This window comes from Oncorhynchus gorbuscha, linkage group LG13 (genome assembly GCF_021184085.1).
Source record: "Oncorhynchus gorbuscha isolate QuinsamMale2020 ecotype Even-year linkage group LG13, OgorEven_v1.0, whole genome shotgun sequence".
NCBI classification, from domain to species: Eukaryota; Metazoa; Chordata; class Actinopteri; order Salmoniformes; family Salmonidae; genus Oncorhynchus; species Oncorhynchus gorbuscha.
In genome coordinates, this window is record NC_060185.1 from 6,326,793 (window position 1) to 6,351,225 (window position 24,433).

A 24,433-nucleotide genomic window follows, 5' to 3' on the forward strand; every position below is an offset into this window, starting at 1 on the left:
GTACAGGCAGGGTAGGTAGAGCAGGTAGGGTAGACAGAGCAGGTGGTACAGGCAGGGAGGTAGAGCAGGTAGACAGGTAGGGTAGACAGAGCAGTACAGGAGTAGGTAGAGCAGGCAGGGTAGACAGAGCAGGTGAGTACAGGCAGGGTAGGTAGAGCAGGTAGGGTAGACAGAGCAGGTGAGTACAGGCAGGGTAGGTAGAGCAGGTAGGGTAGACAGAGCAGGTGAGTACAGGCAGGGTAGGTAGAGCAGGTAGGGTAGACAGAGCAGGTGAGTACAGGCAGGGTAGGTAGAGCAGGTAGGGTAGACAGAGCAGGTGAGTACAGGCAGGGTAGGTAGAGCAGGTAGGGTAGACAGAGCAGGTGAGTACAGGCAGGGTAGGTAGAGCAGGTAGGGTAGACAGAGCAGGTGAGTACAGGTAGGGTAGACAGAGCAGGTGAGTACAGGCAGGGTAGGTAGAGCAGGTAGGGTAGACAGAGCAGGTGAGTACAGGCAGGGTAGGTAGAGCAGGTAGGGTAGACAGAGCAGGTGAGTACAGGCAGGGTAGGTAGAGCAGGTAGGGTAGACAGAGCAGGTGAGTACAGGCAGGGTAGGTAGAGCAGGTAGGGTAGACAGAGCAGGTGAGTACAGGCAGGGTAGGTAGAGCAGGTAGGGTAGACAGAGCAGGTGAGTACAGGCAGGGTAGGTAGAGCAGGTAGGGTAGACAGAGCAGGTGAGTACAGGCAGGGTAGGTAGAGCAGGTAGGGTAGACAGAGCAGGTGAGTACAGGCAGGGTAGGTAGAGCAGGTAGGGTAGACAGAGCAGGTGAGTACAGGCAGGGTAGACAGAGCAGGTAGACAGAGGGAGTACAGGCAGACAGCAGGTGAGTACAGGTAGGGTAGACAGAGCAGGTGAGTACAGGCAGGGTAGACAGAGCAGGTGAGTACAGGTAGGGTAGACAGAGCAGGTGAGTACAGGCAGGGTAGGTAGAGCAGGTAGGGTAGACAGAGCAGGTGAGTACAGGCAGGGTAGGTAGAGCAGGTAGGGTAGACAGAGCAGGTGTTTGGTGGTTGCAGTCCTTTTCCATCCCTTTATGTTAATGAGTTCATATATGCAAATACACCACGTGTATTTTTGCGAATTAGGCACATTTAATTTACTTTGTTTAAAAAAATACCTGATACAATAAGAACATTCATATATGAGTGCTTTCTAAGAAAAAAATATGTGAAATTCTACAATAAATTGAATAACTGAATTTCATTATAATTATTATTTGTCCGTGTCAGGAAAATGTTTATGCGTTATAATTGAGTCAGGATGGATTATACAAATTCTAAAGTCTGGAATATCTTCATCCATTGTCCAACTGTTGCATTTATTTGAATCGTTTTAAAAACCTTCGAACAATTTCGATGACCGTTGCTACCCAACCACAGCACCTCTATCGAGCCATACTGGAACCTGTTTACTGGGTTAACACAGCCCCTCTGCCAGATAGCGAGCCATACTGGAACCTGTTTACTGAGTTAACACAGCCCCTCTGCCAGATAGCGAGCCATACTGGAACCTGTTTACTGGGTTAACACAGCCCCTCTGCCAGATAGCAAGCCATACTGGAACCTGTTTACTGAGTTAACACAGCCCCTCTGCCAGATAGCGAGCCATAATGAGACGATGGCTGTCTAATTGTGTTAGTTTTGGTAAATCTCTCTCTCATTAAAGAGTCCTTTTGTTGTTGTCACACATTAGGGATTTTGTCTGTTGATTCAGGGGGAAATGCAATAGCCATTCCTGGGCGATTCCACACCAGCAACCAACATTTTTGGTTGTAACTATATACTCTTGGAACACATCACATTTCCAGAGTGTTCTCTGGTACTTTTAATGATGTGACCCATTTTATACATAGAAATTGACAGGTCAACCCTCATTTAGGATGGCATATTCAGCAAATATGTATATTTCAACTGCAAATGGCAAATGCGCTAATGACCGGAAATATTAATGCAGGGAAATGTTTGCAGCACTGTGTTTTTTGTCATTTAGCTAGCAAGCTAACACTCTTACTTCATGATGAATTCAAGCACATGGCGCCAGTCACAGATCGCTAGCTAGCTAGGCTTATTACCTTACTGGCTAGCTAGAGGCTGTCTACAATGACGGCGAGCTAGCCAGCTAACACTCTTACTTCATGATGAATTCAAGCACATGGCGCCAGTCTCAGATCGCTAGCTAGTTAGGCTTATTACCTTACTGGCTAGCTAGAGGCTGTCTACAATGACGGCGAGCTAGCCAGCTAACACTCTTACTTCATGATGAATTCAAGCACATGGCGCCAGTCACAGATCGCTAGCTAGCTAGGCTTATTACCTTACTGGCTAGCTAGAGGCTGTCTACAATGACGGCGAGCTAGCCAGCTAACACTCTTACTTCATGATGAATTCAAGCACATGGCGCCAGTCACAGATCGCTAGCTAGCTAGGCTTATTACCTTACTGGCTAGCTAGAGGCTGTCTACAATGACGGCGAGCTAGCCAGCTAACACTCTTACTTCATGATGAATTCAAGCACATGGCGCCAGTCTCAGATCGCTAGCTAGCTAGGCTTATTACCTTACTGGCTAGCTAGAGGCTGTCTACAATGACGGCGAGCTAGCCAGCTAACGTTAACTAAGTGAAGATGTGATGAGGATAGGGCTGTTTAGTTTGGTGAAGTGTACTTCCAATACGCTGCCGCTGGCTGTGGCAAACTACTCACCGTCAAACCACTCTCTCTCACAAAGTGACTCGCGGGCTGAATGATGTTCAATGAGCAGCTCGGAGAGTACCTCAGGTAACCATTGAACATTTCTAAAAAATGACCGCAAATGAGCAGACGTACAGTATTTGTTCATTCTATAATCTGTGGAATAATTACCGATACAAATATTTCTGTGAAAGGCTAACGAGCAGCTAACCCTTCATTTAGCTAGTCAGTGTCTGGGAACCCTGAATTCCTGGTTGAATGGTTACAATCAGTTAATTTGCACTGGCAACATTTATAAAAACAATTAATATTATTTTATGCACACACTGCATTCTTTTCAGGTTCACAGTCAGATATAAGAAAACATGGGTGCTAGAGGAGGGCAGGAGGAAAAGAGGAGAGGAGGGCAGGAGGAGAGGGGGAGAGAGGAGAGGAGGGCAGGAGGAGAGAGGAGGAGAGAGGAGAGGAGGGCAGGAGGAGAGGAGGAGAGAGGAGAGGAGGGCAGGAGGAAAAGAGGAGGAGGAGGGCAGGAGGAGAGGAGGAGAGAGGAGAGGAGGGCAGGAGGAAAAGAAGAGAGGAGGGCAGGAGGAGAGGAGGAGAGAGGAGAGGAGGGCAGGAGGAGAAGAGGAGAGGAGGGCAGGAGGAGAAGAGGAGAGGAGGGCAGGAGGAGAAGAGGAGAGGAGAGGGGCAGGAGGAGAGGAGGAGGAGGAGAGGAGGCAGGAGGAGAAGAGGAGAGGAGGGCAGGAGGAGAAGAGGAGAGGAGGGCAGGAGGAGAAGAGGAGAGGAGGGCAGGAGGAGAAGAGGAGAGGAGGGCAGGAGGAGAAGAGGAGAGGAGGGCAGGAGGAGAGGAGGGCAGGAGGAGAAGAGGAGAGGAGGGCAGGAGGAGAAGAGGAGAGCAGCTGCTTCAGCACCTGCAGTGCAGAACGAAAAACCATACATCAGAATAATTGACTATACACACCTGCTTCTCTCCTCCCTAATTGACTATACACACCTGCTTCTCTCCTCCCTAATTGACTATACACACCTGCTTCTCTCCTCCCTAATTGACTATACACACCTGCTTCTCTCCTCCCTAATTGACTATACACACCTGCTTCTCTCCTCCCTAATTGACTATACACACCTGCTTCTCTCCTCCCTAATTGACTATACACACCTGCTTCTCTCCTCCCTATTGACTATACACACCTGCTTCTCTCCTCCCTAATTGACTATACACACCTGCTTCTCTCCTCCCTAATTGACTATACACACCACACCTGCTTCTCTCCTCCCTAATTGACTATACACACCTGCTTCTCTCCTCCCTAATTGACTATACACACCTGCTTCTCTCCTCCCTAATTGACTATACACACCTGCTTCTCTCCTCCCTAATTGACTATACACACCTGCTTCTCTCCTCCCTAATTGACTATACACACCTGCTTCTCTCCTCCCTAATTGACTATACACACCTGCTTCTCTCCTCCCTAATTTATAATACACACCACACCTGCTTCTCTCCTCCCTAATTGACTATACACACCTGCTTCTCTCCTCCCTAATTGACTATACACACCTGCTTCTCTCCTCCCTAATTGACTATACACACCTGCTTCTCTCCTCCCTAATTTACTATACACCACACCTGCTTCTCTCCTCCCTAATTGACTATACACACCTGCTTCTCTCCTCCCTAATTGACTATACACACCTGCTTCTCTCCTCCCTAATTTAGAATACACACCACACCTGCTTCTCTCCTCCCTAATTTACTACACACACCTGCTTCTCTCCTCCCTCTACCAGGCTACTATTTCATACAAGAGAATTGTACTGATGCAGAATGTACCTAACTATCCATCCTGTATTCAATCAAACATGTAATTACTTAACGGTTCTCTCCTCCCTAATTGACTATGAACACCTGCTTCTCCTTAAAACACAATATTCAGTATTTAATACAGCAGATTTACTGTAACAAAAGGTGACATGTTGTAAAATTAGGTTGTATTTCAGGAGAGGGGAAAAATGATTCTCTATCCATCCGGTACCATTGATTACTGGCCCGAGTACCCCCTCTCACGCAGCCCCTTTATCAATTACTACCTAAATAAAAATCCATATTGGACAGACCACCAGTGCTGATACCTAAACCTACGGCTCTAGAAAGAGACAACTCCCATGAGTTGGTGCAGTTAGAGATGAATTAACATGATCAATTCCTCTCAGAGCTCAAGAAAACAGATGAAAGAGGGAAAGGTTGCATTTGTGTAATAGTTCTACGGACAAACTCTCCTTTTAGAAATTATGTTTTCCCCATTAGAAACCAAGCCAGAATCAAAGACATAAGAGATATGTTTTCCCCGTTAGAAACCAAGCCAGAATCAAAGACATAAGAGATGTGTTTTCCCCGTTAGAAACCAAGCCAGAATCAAAGACATAAGAGATGTGTTTTCTCCTCCCTAATCAAAGACATAACAGATGTGTTTTCCCCATTAGAAACCTCCAGAATCAAAGACATAAGAGATGCTGTTTTCCCCTAATTAGAAACCAAGCCAGAATCAAAGACATTCGATGCCTCCCTAATTTATAGCATCTCAAAAGGCCCCCTTCTCCCTCCCTAATTGACTATTTTACACACAGAGCCCTTCTCCCTATTCCCTAAGTTTATTTTAGACACCTATGGCACCTGCTTCTCTAGTGCACTAATTTTAGACCACAGCCCTTCTCCCCTTCCCTACCAGGCTACTATTTCAGACCAGAGAACGGCACCCTATTCCCTACGTAGATGCAGAATTTAGACCAGAGCCCTATCCATCCTGTATTCAATCAAACATGTAATTTTAACAGGCCCTAAAAATCTATTCCCTACTAGATTTTTAACAAAAGGTGACATGTTGTAAAATTAGGTTGTATTTCAGGAGAGGGAAAAATGATTCTCTATTCCAACCGTAGTACCATTGATTACTGGCCCTATGGCCCCCTATTCCCACGTAGCACTATTTTATCAAGCCCTACCTAAATACAAATCCATATTGGACAGACCACCAGTGCTGATACCTAAACCTACGGCTCTAGAAAGAGACAACTCCCATGAGTTAGTGCACTATTTTAGACCAGAGAATTAACCTGATTCCCTCTCAGAGCTATTTTAGAAACCAGATGAAAGAGGGAAAGGTTGCACTATTTTAGACCAGAGCCCTTTTAGAAATTATGTTTTTTAGAAATCAAAGACATACGGACCCCTATTCCCTACGTAGTGCACTATTTTAGACCAGAGCCCTACGGAACCCATTCCCAGAGTCAATTTTAGACCAGAGACGGTTTTCCCTACGTTAGAAACTAAGACCAGAATCAAAGACATAAGAGATGTGTTTTCCTATTTTAGACCAAGCCCAAAGACATAAGAGATGTGTTTTCCCAAAGCAGAATCAAAGAGACCAGAGCCCTGTTAGAAACCAAGCCAGAATCAAAGACATAAGAGATGTGTTTTCCCTGTTAGAAACCAAGCCAGAATCAAAGACATAAGAGATATGTTTTCCCTGTTAGAAACCAAGCCAGAATCAAAGACATAAGAGATATGTTTTCCCCACTGTTAGAAACCAAGCCAGAATCAAAGACAGAGATGGTCCCCTATTCCCATTAGTGCACTATTTTAACCAGAGCCCTATGGCACCCTATTCCCTACGTAGTGCACTATTTTAGACCAGAGCCCTATGGCACCCTATTCCCTACGTAGTGCACTATTTTAGACCAGAGCCCTATGGCACCCTATTCCCTACGTAGTGCACTATTTTAGACCAGAGCCCTATGGCACCCTATTCCCTACGTAGTGCACTATTTTAGACCAGAGCCCTATGGCACCCTATTCCCTACGTAGTGCACTATTTTAGACCAGAGCCCTATGGCACCCTATTGCCTACGTAGTGCACTATTTTAGACCAGAGCCCTATGGCACCCTATTCCCTACGTAGTGCACTATTTTAGACCAGAGCCCTATGGCACCCTATTCCCTACGTAGTGCACTATTTTAGACCAGAGCCCTATGGCACCCTATTCCCTACGTAGTGCACTATTTTAGACCAGAGCCCTATGGCACCCTATTCCCTACGTAGTGCACTATTTTAGACCAGAGCCCTATGGCACCCTATTCCCTAAGTAGTGCACTATTTTAGACCAGAGCCCTATGGCACCCTATTCCCTACGTAGTGCACTATTTTAGACCAGAGCCCTATGGCACCCTATTGCCTACGTAGTGCACTATTTTAGACCAGAGCCCTATGGCACCCTATTCCCTACATAGTGCACTATTTTAGACCAGAGCCCTATGGCACCCTATTCCCTACGTAGTGCACTATTTTAGACCAGAGCCCTATGGCCCCCTATTCCCTACGTAGTGCACTATTTTAGACCAGAGCCCTATGGCACCCTATTCCCTACGTAGTGCACTATTTTAGACCAGAGCCCTATGGCACCCTATTCCCTACGTAGTGCACTATTTTAGACCAGAGCCCTATGGCCCCCTATTCCCTACGTAGTGCACTATTTTAGACCAGAGCCCTATGGCACCCTATTCCCTACGTAGTGCACTATTTTAGACCAGAGCCCTATGGCACCCTATTCCCTACATAGTGCACTATTTTAGACCAGAGCCCTATGGCACCCTATTGCCTACGTAGTGCAGTATTTTAGACCAGAGCCCTATGGCACCCTATTCCCTACGTAGTGCACTATTTTAGACCAGAGCCCTATCAAATGCACTACTTTAGACCAGGGCCCTATAGAACCCTATATATAGTCTCTCTCTCTCTCTCTCTCTCTCTCTCTCTCTCTCTCTCTCTCTCTCTCTCTCTCTCTCTCTCTCTCTCTCTCTCTCTCTCTCTCTCTCTCTCTCTCTCTCTCTCTCTCTCTCTCTCTCTCTCTCTCTCTCTCTCTCAGATCAGGGATATTTCCTCTGAGTATTGAAGCAGGTCAGATCAGGGATATTGTCTCTGCGTATTGAAATATGTATTGTCTCTCCCCCCTCTCCATTTCCTGTCATGGTCTCCTTCCTGCTGCTGCTGACAGCACTGTTGGCGCGACACAATAACGGCACGAGGGAGACGGAGAGAATTTACGCTCTCCGTTTCAACATGCTTCCATGCCTGTGTGCTAGCCTGCTAGCATGTCTGCTACCCCCCCAACCCCCTGCACATGCCTGCTAATACAACATGCTTCCATGCCTGTCTGCTAGCCTGCTGGCATGCCTGCTATCCCCCCCCACAACCCCAGCACCTGTCTGCTAATAAAACATGCTTCCATGCCTGTCTGCTAGCCTGCTAGCATGTCTGCTACCCCCCTCCCCAAACCCCTGCACCTGCCTGCTAATACAACATGCTTCCATGCGTGTCTGCTAGCCTGCTAGCATGTCTGCTATCCCCCCCCCAACCCCTGCACCTGCCTGCTAATACAACATGGGCTGGGGGGAAACCGTCCCTGATGCATGTTCCCCCCGTGTCCTTTTGTGTGTGTGTGGGGGGGTGAAGCCCCCTCTGACTTCCCCGCTTCCCCCTCCACGTTTTAGATGATAAATCCCATTCCTCTCTACTCTCTCAACTGGATGAAATCTCTCCTCATTAAATATTAAAAGGATGGAGGGAATATCGACGTATGGCTTCTCTTCCCTAATCTCCTCCCTCGTTTAATCTGCCAACTCCCCCTTCCCTCTTTTCTGGCATCTTCCTTATATTCCTCCTTCCACTCTCCCTCCACCATCAGTGTCCCTCTCGTAATACCTCCCATCTCCACTACTACCTTCTCCCTATGTCTCCACGACTACCTTCTCCCTATGTCTCCACGACTACCTTCTCCCTATGTCTCCACGACTACCTTCTCCCTATGTCTCCACGACTACCTTCTCCCTATGTCTCCACGACTACCTCCTCCCTATGTCTCCACGACTACCTCCTCCCTCGGTCTCCACGACTACCTCCTCCCTCGGTCTCCACGACTACCTCCTCCCTCTGTCTCCACTACCTCCTCCCACTGTCTCCCCACTACCTCCTCCCACTGTCTCCACTACCTCCTCCCTCTGTCTCCACTACCTCCTCCCTCTGTCTCCACTACCTCCTCCCTCTGTCTCCACTACCTCCTCCTCCCACTGTCTCCACTACCTCCTCCTCCCACTGTCTCCACTACCTCCTCCTCCCACTGTCTCCACTACCTCCTCCTCCCACTGTCTCCACTACCTCCTCCTCCCACTGTCTCCACTACCTCCTCCTCCCACTGTCTCCACTACCTCCTCCTCCCTCTGTCTCCACTACCTCCTCCTCCCTCTGTCTCCACTACCTCCTCCTCCCTCTGTCTCCACTACCTCCTCCTCCCTCTGTCTCCACTAAACTCCTCCCTCTGTCTCCACTAAACTCCTCCCTCTGTCTCCACTACCTCCTCCCTCTGTCTCCACTACCTCCTCCTCCCTCTGTCTCCACTAAACTCCTCCTTCTGTCTCCACTACCTCCTCCCTCTGTCTCCACTACCTCCTCCTCCCTCTGTCTCCACTACCTCCTCCTCCCTCTGTCTCCACTAAACTCCTCCTTCTGTCTCCACTACCTCCTCCCTCTGTCTCCACTACCTCCTCCTCCCTCTGTCTCCACTACCTCCTCCTCCCTCTGTCTCTACATCCTCCTCCCTCTGTCTCCACTACCTCCTCCTCCATCTGTCTCCACTACCTCCTCCTCCCTCTGTCTCCACTACCTCCTCCTCCCTCTGTCTCCACTACCTCCCCCTCCCTCTGTCTCCACTACTGTCTCCCTCCTCCCTCTGTCTCCACTACCTCCTCCTCCCTCTGTCTCCACTACCTCCCTCCCTCTGTCTCCACTACCTCCACCCTCCCTCTGTCTCCACTACCTCCTCCCTCTGTCTCCCTCCTCCCTCTGTCTCCACTACCTCCTCCCTCTGTCTCCACTACCTCCTCCCTCTGTCTCCCTCCTCCCTCTGTCTCCACTACCTCCTCCCTCTGTCTCCACTACCTCCTCCCTCTGTCTCCACTACCTCCTCCCTCTGTCTCCACTACCTCCTCCCTCTGTCTCCACTTCCTCCTCCCTCTGTCTCCACTACCTCCTCCCTCTGTCTCCACTTCCTCCTCCCTCTGTCTCCACTACCTCCTCCCTCTGTCTCCACTACCTCCTCCCTCTGTCTCCACTACCTCCTCCCTCTGTCTCCACTACCTCCTCCCTCTGTCTCCACTACCTCCTCCCTCTGTCTCCACTTCCTCCTCCCTCTGTCTCCACTACCTCCTCCCTCTGTCTCCACTTCCTCCTCCCTCTGTCTCCACTACCTCCTCCCTCTGTCTCCACTACCTCCTCCCTCTGTCTCCACTACCTCCTCCCTCTGTCTCCACTACCTCCTCCCTCTGTCTCCACTTCCTCCTCCCTCTGTCTCCACTACCTCCCTCCCTCTGTCTCCACTACCTCCTCCCTCTGTCCTCCACCTCCTCCCTCTGTCTCCCTCCTCCTCCCTCTGTCTCCACTACCTCCTCCCTCTGTCTCCACTACCTCCCCTCTGTCTCCACTACCTCCTCCCTCTGTCTCCACTCCCTCCTCCCTCCCTCTGTCTCCACTACCTCCTCCCTCTGTCTCCACTACCTCCTCCCTCTGTCTCCACTTCCTCCTCCCTCTGTCTCCCACTCCCTCCTCCACTACCTCCTCCCTCTGTATACCCCCTACCTGCTCTCTCCCTGTCTATTTTGTCTCCCTAGTGAAGCCACACTCTACACCACTCAGAGTTCTCAGAGGTGGCAACTAGACTACAGAGTCAGCATGGACCTGCCAGCCCGCCTACAGTCCAACGCACAGCACAGAAACATTCATCATCTTTCAAAGCAAGTAAAGCACATAAAACCCATTTCAAATGCATGCTGAGAAAATGTGCTAACACTGAGGAATGGGAAAAATGTATGTTCACGGAGCGGGGCTTTACAAGTTACCCGACACTGAAATGTCCTATTAGGGTGTTTAGAGTGGTTCTATACTGAATGGACATAGAGAGGAGTTGTTCCATAAGTCTGCACTAAGATGTCAGTCACTCAGCCAGCCAGTCAGCCAGCCAGTCAGTCACTCAGCCAGCCAGTCACTCAGCCAGCCAGTCAGCCAGCCAACCAGCCAGTCAGTCAGTCAACCAGTCAGCCAGCCAGTCAGTCACTCAGCCAGCCAGTCACTCAGCCAGCCAGTCACTCAGCCAGCCAGCCAGCCAGTCAGTCAGCCAGCCAGTCAGTCACTCAGCCAGCCAGTCAGCCAGCCAGCCAGCCAGCCAGCCAGCCAGCCAGTCAGCCAGCCAGCCAGCCAGCCAGTCAGTCATTCAGCCAGTCAGCCAGCCAGTCAGCCAGTCAGCCAGTCAGCCAGTCAGCCAACCAGCTAGTCAGCCAGCCAGTCAGCCAGTCAGCCAGTCAGTCCGTCAACCAGCCAGTCAGCCAGCCAGTCAGCCAACCAGCCAGCCCGTCAACCAGCCAGTCAGCCAGCCAGTCAGCCAGCCAGTCAGCCAGCCAGTCAGCCAGCCAGTCAGCCAGCCAGTCAGCCAGCCAGCCAGCCAGTCAGCCAGCCATAACATTAGCCAGTCAGCCAGCCAGTCAACCTGCCAGTCAGCCAGCCAGCTTCAGCCAGCCACAGTTAGATAACATTGTGATCCAAAGTCAACCTGTCTTCCAGCTTCCCAACATTCAACCTGTCTGTGTCTTCCCAACATTCACCTGTCTGTGTCTTCCCAACATTCACCTGTCTGTGTCTTCCCAACATTCACCTGTCTGTGTCTTCCCAACATTCACCTGTCTGTGTCTTCCCAACATTCACCTGTCTGTGTCTTCCCAACATTCACCTGTCTGTGTCTTCCCAACATTCACCTGTCTGTGTCTTCCCAACATTCACCTGTCTGTGTCTTCTCAACATTCACCTGTCTGATCCTTGAGTCAATTATCTACCTCTGTATCTATATAGAACCTCTGTATCTATGTTATAGAACCTCTGTATCTATGCTATAGAACCTCTGTATCTATGCTATAGAACCTCTGTATCTATGCTATAGAACCTCTGTATCTATGCTATAGAACCTCTGTATCCATGCTATAGAACCTCTGTATCCATCTAGAACCTCTGTATCTATGCTATAGAACCTCTGTATCTATGCTATAGAACCTCTGTATCTATGCTATAGAACCTCTGTATCCATGCTATAGAACCTCTATCCATGCTATAGAACCTCTGTATCCATGCTATAGAACCTCTGTATCTATGCTATAGAACCTCTGTATCTATGCTATAGAACCTCTGTTTCTATGCTATAGAACCTCTGTATCTGTATCTATGCTATAGAACCTCTGTATCTATGTTTCATCCTCTGTATCTATCTATAGAACCTCTGTGCTATCTATCTAAAAATCTATGCTATAGAACCCGATCTATGCTATAGAACCTCTGTATCTGGCTCTGTTCTGTTATATAACCTCCATGAGAACTGAAATAATCTGGGAAGTCTAAGTTATAGAAGCTCTGTATATGCTATAGAACCTCTGTATCTATGTTATATAACCTCTGATGCTATAGAGCCTCTGTATCTATGTTATAGAACCTCTATCTGTGTTATAGAAGATCTAAGTTATAGAAGCTCTGTATCTATGTTTCATCCTTCAAAACAGCAGCCGACTCATACTGGCTCTGTTCTGCCATGAGAACTGAAATAAGGGGAGTCAAATCTTTGTGAGAGAAAGAGAGAGAGAGAGAAAGAGAGAGAGGAGAGAAAGAGGGGGAAGAGAGAGAAAGAGAGAAGGGGAAGAGAGAGAGAGAGGGGGAAGAGAGAGAAAGAGAGAAGGGAAGAGAGAGAGAGAGAGAGAGAGAGAGAGAGAGAGAGAGAGAGAGAGGGGGAAGAGAGAGAGAGAGAGAGGGGGAGAGAGAGAGGAGGGGGAGAGATAGAGGGGGGAGATAGAGAGAGCGAGAGGGGGAAGAGAGAGAGAGAGAGAGAGAGAGGGGGGGAGAGAGGAGGGGGAGAGAGAGATAGAGGGGGGAGATAGAGAGAGAGCGAGAGGGGGAAGAGAGAGAGAGAGAGAGAGAGAGGGGGAGAGAGAGAGGAGGGGGAGAGAGAGATAGAGGGGGAGAGATAGAAGAGAGAGAGAGAGAGAGAGAGAGAGAGGGAGAGAGAGAGAGAGAGAGGAGGAGAGAGAGAGAGAGAGAGAGAGAGAGAGAGAGAGAGAGAGAGAGAGAGAGAGAGAGAGAGAGAGAGAGAGAGAGAGAGAGAGAGAGAGAGAGAGAGAGAGAGAGAGAGAGAGAGAGAGAGAGAGAGAGAGAGAGAGAGAGAGAGAGAGAGAGAGAGAGAGAGAGAGAGAGAGAGAGAGAGAGAGAGAGAGAGAGAGAGAGAGAGAGAGAGAGAGAGAGAGAGAGAGAGAGAGAGAGAGAGAGAGAGAGAGAGAGAGAGAGAGAGAGAGAGAGAGAGAGAGAGAGAGGGGGAGAGAGAGAGAGAGAGAGAGAGAGAGAGAGAGAGAGAGAGAGAGAGAGAGAGAGAGAGAGAGAGAGAGAGAGAGAGAGAGAGAGAGAGAGAGAGAGAGAGAGAGAGAGAGAGAGAGAGAGAGAGAGAGAGAGAGAGAGAGAGAGAGAGAGAGAGAGAGAGAGAGAGAGAGAGAGAGAGAGAGAGAGAGAGAGAGAGAGAGAGAGAGAGAGGGAGAGAGAGAGAGAGAGAGAGAGAGAGAGAGAGAGAGAGAGAGAGAGAGAGAGAGAGAGAGAGAGAGAGAGAGAGAGAGAGAGAGAGAGAGAGAGAGAGAGAGAGAGAGAGAGAGAGAGAGAGAGAGAGAGAGAGAGAGAGAGAGAGAGAGAGAGAGAGAGAGAGAGAGAGAGAGAGAGAGAGAGAGAGAGAGAGAGAGAGAGAGAGAGAGAGAGAGAGAGAGAGAGAGAGAGAGAGAGAGAGAGAGAGAGAGAGAGAGAGAGAGAGAGAGAGAGAGAGAGAGAGAGAGAGAGAGAGAGAGAGAGGGAGAGAGAGAGAGAGAGAGAGAGAGAGAGAGAGAGAGAGAGAGAGAGAGAGAGAGAGAGAGAGAGAGAGAGAGAGAGAGAGAGAGAGAGAGAGAGAGAGAGAGAGAGAGAGAGAGAGAGAGAGAGAGAGAGAGAGAGAGAGAGAGAGAGAGAGAGAGAGAGAGAGAGAGAGAGAGAGAGGGAGAGAGAGAGAGAGAGAGAGAGGGGGAGAGAGAGAGAGAGAGAGAGAGAGAGAGAGAGAGGGAGAGAGAGAGAGAGAGAGAGAGAGAGAGAGAGAGAGAGAGAGAGAGAGAGAGAGAGAGAGAGAGAGAGAGAGAGAGAGAGAGAGAGAGAGAGAGAGAGAGAGAGAGAGAGAGAGAGAGAGAGAGAGAGAGAGAGAGAGAGAGAGAGAGAGAGAGAGAGAGAGAGAGAGAGAGAGAGAGAGAGAGAGAGAGAGAGAGAGAGAGAGAGAGAGAGAGAGAGAGAGAGAGAGAGAGAGAGAGAGAGAGAGAGAGAGAGAGAGAGAGAGAGAGAGAGAGAGAGAGAGAGAGAGAGAGAGAGAGAGAGAGAGAGAGAGAGAGAGAGAGAGAGAGAGAGGGAGAGAGAGAGAGAGAGAGAGAGAGAGAGAGAGAGAGAGAGAGAGAGAGAGAGAGAGAGAGAGAGAGAGAGAGAGAGAGAGAGAGAGAGAGAGAGAGAGAGAGAGAGAGAGAGAGAGAGAGAGAGAGAGAGAGAGAGAGAGAGAGAGAGAGAGAGAGAGAGAGAGAGAGAGAGAGAGAGAGAGAGAGAGAGAGAGAGAGAGAGAGAGAGAGAGAGAGAGAGAGAGAGAGAGAGAGAGAGAGAGAGAGAGAGAGAGAGAGAGAGAGAGAGAGAGAGAGAGAGAGAGAGAGAGAGAGAGAGAGAGAGAGAGAGGGAGAGAGAGAGAGAGAGAGAGAGAGAGAGAGAGAGAGAGAGAGAGAGAGAGAGAGAGAGAGAGAGAGAGAGAGAGAGAGAGAGGGAGAGAGAGAGAGAGAGAGAGAGAGAGAGAGAGAGAGAGAGAGAGAGAGAGAGAGAGAGAGAGAGAGAGAGAGAGAGAGAGAGAGAGAGAGAGAGAGAGAGAGAGAGAGAGAGAGAGAGAGAGAGAGAGAGAGAGAGAGAGAGAGAGAGAGAGAGAGAGAGAGAGAGAGAGAGAGGGAGAGAGAGAGAGAGAGAGAGAGAGAGAGAGAGAGAGAGAGAGAGAGAGAGAGAGAGAGAGAGAGAGAGAGAGAGAGAGAGAGAGAGAGAGAGAGAGAGAGAGAGAGAGAGAGAGAGAGAGAGAGAGAGAGAGAGAGAGAGGGGGAGAGAGAGAGAGAGAGAGAGAGAGAGAGAGAGAGAGAGAGAGAGAGAGAGAGAGAGAGAGAGAGAGAGAGAGAGAGAGAGAGAGAGAGAGAGAGAGAGAGAGAGAGAGAGAGAGAGAGAGAGAGAGAGAGAGAGAGAGAGAGAGAGAGAGAGAGAGAGAGAGAGAGAGAGAGAGAGAGAGAGAGAGAGAGAGAGAGAGAGAGAGAGAGAGAGAGAGAGAGAGAGAGAGAGAGAGAGAGAGAGAGAGAGAGAGAGAGAGAGAGAGAGAGAGAGAGAGAGAGAGAGAGAGAGAGAGAGAGAGAGAGAGAGAGAGAGAGAGAGAGAGAGAGAGAGAGAGAGAGAGAGAGAGAGAGAGAGAGAGAGAGAGAGAGAGAGAGAGAGAGAGAGAGAGAGAGAGAGAGAGAGAGAGAGAGAGAGAGAGAGAGAGAGAGAGAGAGAGAGAGAGAGAGAGAGAGAGAGAGAGAGAGAGAGAGAGAGAGAGAGAGAGAGAGAGAGAGAGAGAGAGAGAGAGAGAGAGAGAGAGAGAGAGAGAGAGAGAGAGAGAGAGAGAGAGAGAGAGAGAGAGAGAGAGAGAGAGAGGGAGAGAGAGAGAGAGAGAGAGAGAGAGAGAGAGAGAGAGAGAGAGGGAGAGAGAGAGAGAGAGAGAGAGAGAGAGAGAGAGAGAGAGAGAGAGAGAGAGAGAGAGAGAGAGAGAGAGAGAGAGAGAGAGAGAGAGAGAGAGAGAGAGAGAGAGAGAGAGAGAGAGAGAGAGAGAGAGAGAGAGAGAGAGAGAGAGAGAGAGAGAGAGAGAGAGAGAGAGAGAGAGAGAGAGAGAGAGAGAGAGAGAGAGAGAGAGAGAGAGAGAGAGAGAGAGAGAGAGAGAGAGAGAGAGAGAGAGAGAGAGAGAGAGAGAGAGAGAGAGAGAGAGAGAGAGAGAGAGAGAGAGAGAGAGAGAGAGAGAGAGAGAGAGAGAGAGAGAGAGAGAGAGAGAGAGAGAGAGAGAGAGAGAGAGAGAGAGAGAGAGAGAGAGAGAGAGAGAGAGAGAGAGAGAGAGAGAGAGAGAGGGAGAGAGAGAGAGAGAGAGAGAGAGAGAGAGAGAGAGAGAGAGAGAGAGAGAGAGAGAGAGAGAGAGAGAGAGAGAGAGAGAGAGAGAGAGAGAGAGAGAGAGAGAGAGAGAGAGAGAGAGAGAGAGAGAGAGAGAGAGAGAGAGAGAGAGAGAGAGAGAGAGAGAGAGAGAGAGAGAGAGAGAGAGAGAGAGAGAGAGAGAGAGAGAGAGAGAGAGAGAGAGAGAGAGAGAGAGAGAGAGAGAGAGAGAGAGAGAGAGAGAGAGAGAGAGAGAGAGAGAGAGAGAGAGAGAGAGAGAGAGAGAGAGAGAGAGAGAGAGAGAGAGAGAGAGAGAGAGAGAGAGAGAGAGAGAGAGAGAGAGAGAGAGAGAGAGAGAGAGAGAGAGAGAGAGAGAGAGAGAGAGAGAGAGAGAGAGAGAGAGAGAGAGAGAGAGAGAGAGAGAGAGAGAGAGAGAGAGAGAGAGAGAGAGAGAGAGAGAGAGAGAGAGAGAGAGAGAGAGAGAGAGAGAGAGAGAGAGAGAGAGAGAGAGAGAGAGAGAGAGAGAGAGAGAGAGAGAGAGAGAGAGAGAGAGAGAGAGAGAGAGAGAGAGAGAGAGAGAGAGAGAGAGAGAGAGAGAGAGAGAGAGAGAGAGAGAGAGAGAGAGAGAGAGAGAGAGAGAGAGAGAGAGAGAGAGAGAGAGAGAGAGAGAGAGAGAGAGAGAGAGAGAGAGAGAGAGAGAGAGAGAGAGAGAGAGAGAGAGAGAGAGAGAGAGAGAGAGAGAGAGAGAGAGAGAGAGAGAGAGAGAGAGAGAGAGAGAGAGAGAGAGAGAGAGAGAGAGAGAGAGAGAGAGAGAGAGAGAGAGAGAGAGAGAGAGAGAGAGAGAGAGAGAGAGAGAGAGAGAGAGAGAGAGAGAGAGAGAGAGAGAGAGAGAGAGAGAGAGAGAGAGAGAGAGAGAGAGAGAGAGAGAGAGAGAGAGAGAGAGAGAGAGAGAGAGAGAGAGAGAGAGAGAGAGAGAGAGAGAGAGAGAGAGAGAGAGAGAGAGAGAGAGAGAGAGAGAGAGAGAGAGAGAGAGAGAGAGAGAGAGAGAGAGAGAGAGAGAGAGAGAGAGAGAGAGAGAGAGAGAGAGAGAGAGAGAGAGAGAGAGAGAGAGAGAGAGAGAGAGAGAGAGAGAGAGAGAGAGAGAGAGAGAGAGAGAGAGAGAGAGAGAGAGAGAGAGAGAGAGAGAGAGAGAGAGAGAGAGAGAGAGAGAGAGAGAGAGAGAGAGAGAGAGAGAGAGAGAGAGAGAGAGAGAGAGAGAGAGAGAGAGAGAGAGAGAGAGAGAGAGAGAGAGAGAGAGAGAGAGAGAGAGAGAGAGAGAGAGAGAGAGAGAGAGAGAGAGAGAGAGAGAGAGAGAGAGAGAGAGAGAGAGAGAGAGAGAGAGAGAGAGAGAGAGAGAGAGAGAGAGAGAGAGAGAGAGAGAGAGAGAGAGAGAGAGAGAGAGAGAGAGAGAGAGAGAGAGAGAGAGAGAGAGAGAGAGAGAGAGAGAGAGAGAGAGAGAGAGAGAGAGAGAGAGAGAGAGAGAGAGAGAGAGGGAGAGAGAGAGAGAGAGAGAGAGAGAGAGAGAGAGAGAGAGAGAGAGAGAGAGAGAGAGAGAGAGAGAGAGAGAGAGAGAGAGAGAGAGAGAGAGAGAGAGAGAGAGAGAGAGAGAGAGAGAGAGAGAGAGAGAGAGAGAGAGAGAGAGAGAGAGAGAGAGAGAGAGAGAGGGAGAGAGAGAGAGAGAGAGAGAGAGAGAGAGAGAGAGAGAGAGAGAGAGAGAGAGAGAGAGAGAGAGAGAGAGAGAGAGAGAGAGAGAGAGAGAGAGAGAGAGAGAGAGAGAGAGAGAGAGAGAGAGAGAGAGAGAGAGAGAGAGAGAGAGAGAGAGAGAGAGAGAGAGAGAGAGAGAGAGAGAGAGAGAGAGAGAGAGAGAGAGAGAGAGAGAGAGAGAGAGAGAGAGAGAGAGAGAGAGGGAGAGAGAGAGAGAGAGAGAGAGAGAGAGAGAGAGAGAGAGAGAGAGAGAGAGAGAGAGAGAGAGAGAGAGAGAGAGAGAGAGAGAGAGAGAGAGAGAGAGAGAGAGAGAGAGAGAGAGAGAGAGAGAGAGAGAGAGAGAGAGAGAGGGAGAGAGAGAGAGAGAGAGAGAGAGAGAGAGAGAGAGAGAGAGAGAGAGAGAGAGAGAGAGAGAGAGAGAGAGAGAGAGAGAGAGAGAGAGAGAGAGAGAGAGAGAGAGAGAGAGAGAGAGAGAGAGAGAGAGAGAGAGAGAGAGAGAGAGAGAGAGAGAGAGAGAGAGAGAGAGAGAGAGAGAGAGAGAGAGAGAGAGAGAGAGAGAGAGAGAGAGAGAGAGAGAGAGAGAGAGAGAGAGAGAGAGAGAGAGAGAGAGAGAGAGAGAGAGAGAGAGAGAGAGAGAGAGAGAGAGAGAGAGAGAGAGAGAGAGAGAGAGAGAGAGAGAGAGAGAGAGAGAGAGAGAGAGAGAGAGAGAGAGAGAGAGAGAGAGAGAGAGAGAGAGAGAGAGAGAGAGAGAGAGAGAGAGAGAGAGAGAGAGAGAGAGAGAGAGAGAGAGAGAGAGAGAGAGAGAGAGAGAGAGAGAGAGAGAGAGAGAGAGAGAGAGGGAGAGAGAGAGAGAGAGAGAGAGAGAGAGAGAGAGAGAGAGAGAGAGAGAGAGAGAGAGAGAGAGAGAGAGAGAGAGAGAGAGAGAGAGAGAGAGAGAGAGAGAGAGAGAGAGAGAGAGAGAGAGAGAGAGAGAGAGAGAGAGAGAGAGAGAGAGAGAGAGAGAGAGAGAGAGAGAGAGAGAGAGAGAGAGAGAGAGAGAGAGAGAGAGAGAGAGAGAGAGAGAGAGAGAGAGAGAGAGAGAGAGAGAGAGAGAGAGAGAGAGAGAGAGAGAGAGAGAGAGAGAGAGAGAGAGAGAGAGAGAGAGAGAGAGAGAGAGAGAGAGAGAGAGAGAGAGAGAGAGAGAGAGAGAGAGAGAGAGAGAGAGAGAGAGAGAGAGAGAGAGAGAGAGAGAGAGAGAGAGAGAGAGAGAGAGAGAGAGAGAGAGAGAGAGAGAGAGAGAGAGAGAGAGAGAGAGAGAGAGAGAGAGAGAGAGAGAGAGAGAGAGAGAGAGAGAGAGAGAGAGAGAGAGAGAGAGAGAGAGAGAGAGAGAGAGAGAGAGAGAGAGAGAGAGAGAGAGAGAGAGAGAGAGAGAGAGAGAGAGAGAGAGAGAGAGAGAGAGAGAGAGAGAGAGAGAGAGAGAGAGAGAGAGAGAGAGAGAGAGAGAGAGAGAGAGAGAGAGAGAGAGAGAGAGAGAGAGAGAGAGAGAGAGAGAGAGAGAGAGAGAGAGAGGGAGAGAGAGAGAGAGAGAGAGAGAGAGAGAGAGAGAGAGAGAGAGAGAGAGAGAGAGAGAGAGAGAGAGAGAGAGGGAGAGAGAGAGAGAGAGAGAGAGAGAGAGAGAGAGAGAGAGAGAGAGAGAGAGAGAGAGAGAGAGAGAGAGAGAGAGAGAGAGAGAGAGAGAGAGAGAGAGAGAGAGAGAGAGAGAGAGAGAGAGAGAGAGAGAGAGAGAGAGAGAGAGAGAGAGAGAGAGAGAGAGAGAGAGAGAGAGAGAGAGAGAGAGAGAGAGAGAGAGAGAGAGAGAGAGAGAGAGAGAGAGAGAGAGAGAGAGAGAGAGAGAGAGAGAGAGAGAGAGAGAGAGAGAGAGAGAGAGAGAGAGAGAGAGAGAGAGAGAGAGAGAGAGAGAGAGAGAGAGAGAGAGAGAGAGAGAGAGAGAGAGAGAGAGAGAGAGAGAGAGAGAGAGAGAGAGAGGGAGAGAGAGAGAGAGAGAGAGAGAGAGAGAGAGAGAGAGAGAGAGAGAGAGAGAGAGAGAGAGAGAGAGAGAGAGAGAGAGAGAGAGAGAGAGAGAGAGAGAGAGAGAGAGAGAGAGAGAGAGAGAGAGAGAGAGAGAGAGAGAGAGAGAGAGAGAGAGAGAGAGAGAGAGAGAGAGAGAGAGAGAGAGAGAGAGAGAGAGAGGGAGAGAGAGAGAGAGAGAGAGAGAGAGAGAGAGAGAGAGAGAGAGAGAGAGAGAGAGAGAGAGAGAGAGAGAGAGAGAGAGAGAGAGAGAGAGAGAGAGAGAGAGAGAGAGAGAGAGAGAGAGAGAGAGAGAGAGAGAGAGAGAGAGAGAGAGAGAGAGAGAGAGAGAGAGAGAGAGAGAGAGGGAGGGAGAGAGAGAGAGAGAGAGAGAGAGAGAGAGAGAGAGAGAGAGAGAGAGAGAGAGAGAGAGAGAGAGAGAGAGAGAGAGAGAGAGAGAGAGAGAGAGAGAGAGAGAGAGAGAGAGAGAGAGAGAGAGAGAGAGAGAGAGAGAGAGAGAGAGAGAGAGAGAGAGAGAGAGAGAGAGAGAGAGAGAGAGAGAGAGAGAGAGAGAGAGAGAGAGAGAGAGAGAGAGAGAGAGAGAGAGAGAGAGAGAGAGAGAGAGAGAGAGAGAGAGAGAGAGAGAGAGAGAGAGAGAGAGAGGGAGAGAGAGAGAGAGAGAGAGAGAGAGAGAGAGAGAGAGAGAGAGAGAGAGAGAGAGAGAGAGAGAGAGAGAGAGAGAGAGAGAGAGAGAGAGAGAGAGAGAGAGAGAGAGAGAGAGAGAGAGAGAGAGGGGGAGAGAGAGAGAGAGAGAGAGAGAGAGAGAGAGAGAGAGAGAGAGAGAGAGAGAGAGAGAGAGAGAGAGAGAGAGAGAGAGAGAGAGAGAGAGAGAGAGAGAGAGAGAGAGAGAGAGAGAGAGAGAGAGAGAGAGAGAGAGAGAGAGAGAGAGAGAGAGAGAGAGAGAGAGAGAGAGAGAGAGAGAGAGAGAGAGAGAGAGAGAGAGAGAGAGAGAGAGAGAGAGAGAGATTAACAATGTTAACATCAGCCAATAAAACCCTTAAATTGAAAGAGAGGGAAAGCGAGACAGAGAGAGAGAGAGGGAAAAGGAGAGGGAGAGAGAAAGAGTGTGAGAACGAGAAGAGAGAGGTAGAGAGAGAGAGAGAGAGAGAGAGAGAGAGAGAGAGAGAGAGAGAGAGAAAGAGTGTGAGAACGAGAAGAGAGAGGTAGAGAGAGAGAGAGAGAGAGAGAGAGAGAGAGAACCACTAATGAGAGGTTTTGGATTTGTCCTTGCAGCTCGATGATGCAGTGCTTATCATAGCCCTGTTCCAAGTGGCCGCCTGTTCCCTATATAGAACACTAGACCTACTTTTGATCTGAAACCAAAGGGCCCTGGTCAAAAGTAGGGCACTTTATAGGGAACAGGGTGCCATTTGGGATAAGGGCCGATTACATTAGCATGTGTTTGGCTGATTAGAGACACTGGTTAGGAAGTCAAGGGTTTCTTCTGACAGCAGACACACAGCAGGCTGCTGTGACAGCAGACACAAACACAAGACCATGTTTGAGTTTGGCTATTATTAGCATTAGCTATCTAAGTCTAATGGGAAAAATTCTTCAAAAAGACAGTCACAGACTGCTATTTCAGCCTAAGTTATGGTAGGCTACACAGCTATTGACGGTTAGAATACCTGAAAGGTAAACCATTTGCCAGATGGCATAATGTGTGCATAGGGTTTAGCACCTAATATACATTTCCCACCAAAGCGGTCGGTTATTTTATAGATTCAAAGCGGAGTGTGAGCTGTGATTGCCTATTAGGCAATTCTAGTGTAAATCAACGTGACAGTAGTGTATTGTATAACGATGCCTCCGCCCCTCCGCTATATATCCATCCCATATCGAACAGAAATTCACCTTACCTTTAAATCCACGGAGAGTCCGTGTGAAATAGCCTCAAGTCTTCCTCAAAACTGTACATCCAACCTTACACCTGAGAGGTACGGAACATTCTGCAGCATCACAAGAAAACAGAGGAGACGGCGCGGGGATGGAGAAGTGCGAAGGGAACCGCTCGTGAGTGGGGGGTTTAAACGCCCAAATGAGGAGTGAGTTTAGAGCGCCGCCCTGTGGCATAAATCGGTAATTCTACACACCCACCTGCAAACATATGCTATGCCAGACCCCAGGAAGTAGTATGGAGGGATTGGGTGCTGTATTTATCATTTTCAGAGGCGGGGTGCTGAACAAAGATGTTTGCCTGCGCTACAGACGTTATAGCTAACGCCTCCATCACACTGACCACTTTTTGCATTTTGCGTCCACAACAGAAGTACATGTATGTGCAATGTAATGCTGCGTTTGCCTTGCATAGTCAGTTGCAGCACGTTCTGTGTGGCACGTACGTTGGATTTATCGAACGTACGCGTCAAAACTGTACGCGTGGACGTCTTTGACAGAAATGGTAGCAGAAGGTGAATGTTAAACTTTAGTTGTACACGTACCCAGATGATGCGGTTTACTACTTTACGCCATGTGATCGAGACATAAGACATTAACTATTAAAGGCCCAGTTCACAACTGTTGTGAAGAAGGAAAAAAAAACAATGCGCCCACCACAATAAAATATTTTATTCACATTTCTTTTTTATTGTGATTTTTCAGGGGGTGCTGCAGCACAAAAGGAACCCTATTTCCCGTGGCTATGGCCTACACCTGTCATATCCTTGTTTAAAAAAAAAAAGTTTATTGTCCTATCGTATTAGTTGATGTAAATAGAAGGCCTCATTTAAAAAAAAGTTTATTGTCCTATCGTATTAGTTGATGTAAATAGAAGGCCTCATTTAAAAAAAAGTATCAATATGGGCTGAAGTAACCCGCACAGCTGTTCTCAATTGCAACCAACCCTGCCTACGGATTGGCCACTCCCTAATGCATACGCCCAGGTTATAGTCTAGTCCTGGTCGCAGCCAATCAAGACTATTTCGCCTTCTGGTTGGTATTATCATCATCGGAGCAATGTAGTCATTATGAGCAGACTAAGGGCGAATCATCTATTTGACAATAATTTCATACAACTGTTTTTAACAAACAGCTGTCTAAAATGGTCAAGTCTTATCAAGATCATGCAAGACCGGCTCTAGCCTTTTTTTGGGGGCCTAAACGAGATTTCCTGGTTGCTAAAATTCTAATAGTTCACCTAATTTCAGTTTATGTGACAAAACAAGCAAGAATAATGGAGAGAATCATTGTACCATCTAAAACACTGTGAAATATATTTTCCATAACCAAAAAAATATTGTATTTTCAGCTGTTTGAAGCTGGTGTACAAAACCGAATGTGAAAGACGCAAAAAATAAAACTTAAGAACGGGAAGCATAGAAATAGCGCACATAGAACATATCTTCCGCTTCTTAGACTGGCTTTCAATGAGAATGACAGATCTATAACTCACATTTCTATGTGCATTTTTGTCGGTCGCTCAAAAAGTTTGGTATTACTGTTTTTCTGCTGTTTTACACACTTTGCCACGGGACAGAGAGAAAAGGTCTGTACATTTTCTAACAAATTTTATGCAATTCTTACCATTCTAAAATTTGACATGACTAACTGACTGTCAGTGACTGACATTAACAAGAGAAACATTTCTAATGCGCAACCAAATTTCTATCTTGCACCTTGTGTAATCTCCATTTTGAAGTACCTCATTTTCTTCTTCAACTACTTCCATGAATTGATAAACAAATTAAAAAGGTTGCACACTGCCAGTTGGAAGGACCCTGCCTGTGTCCTTCCTAGGTTTTGGCCTTTCTAGGGAGTTTTTCCTAGCCGCCGTGCTTCTACACCTGCATTGCTTGCCGTTTGGGGTTTTAGGCTGGATTTCTGTACAGCACTTTGACATCGGCTGATGTAAGAAGGGCTATATAAAGACATTTGACTGATTGATTGATTGACTGATTGATTGACTGACTGATTGACTGATTGATTGACTTGACTGACTGACTGATTGACTAATTGACTGACTGACTGATTGATTGACTGACTAATTGACTGACTGATTGACTGACTGATTGATTAACTGACTGACTGACTGATTGATTGACTGAATAATTGACTGACTGACTGATTGACTGACTGATTGATTAACTGACTGACTGATTGATTGACTGACTAATTGACTGACTGAATGACTGACTGACTGATTGATTAACTGACTGACTGACTGATTAACTGACTGACTGATTGATTAACTGACTGACTGACTGACTGATTGATTAACTGACTGACTGACTGACTGATTGACTGACTGATTGACTGATTGATTGACTAATTGACTGACTGACTGACTGACTGATTGACTGACTGACTGATTGACTGACTGATTAACTGATTAACTGACTGACTGACTGACTGATTGACTGACTGACTGATTAACTGACTGACTGACTGATTAACTGACTGATTGATTAACTGACTGATTGATTAACTGACTGATTGATTGACTGACTGATTGATTAACTGACTGACTGACTGACTGATTGATTAACTGACTGATTGATTAACTGACTGATTTACTGACTGATTAACTGACTGACTGACTGATTGACTGCCTG

At 48.3% G+C, this 24,433-nt stretch overlaps 1 protein-coding gene across 1 annotated transcript in view; it reads right to left on the reverse strand.

Moving 5' to 3' along the window:
* The window catches only part of LOC123994115 (microtubule-associated tumor suppressor candidate 2-like), a gene marked incomplete at its 3' end in the record, with an annotated part of 57,181 nt that extends 35,311 nt beyond the window's left edge, over window positions 1-21,870 (reverse strand). Inside the window, 1 exon segment of the mRNA XM_046296624.1 lies at window positions 21,743-21,870.
* Between the last annotated feature and the right edge of the window lie 2,563 nt (window positions 21,871-24,433).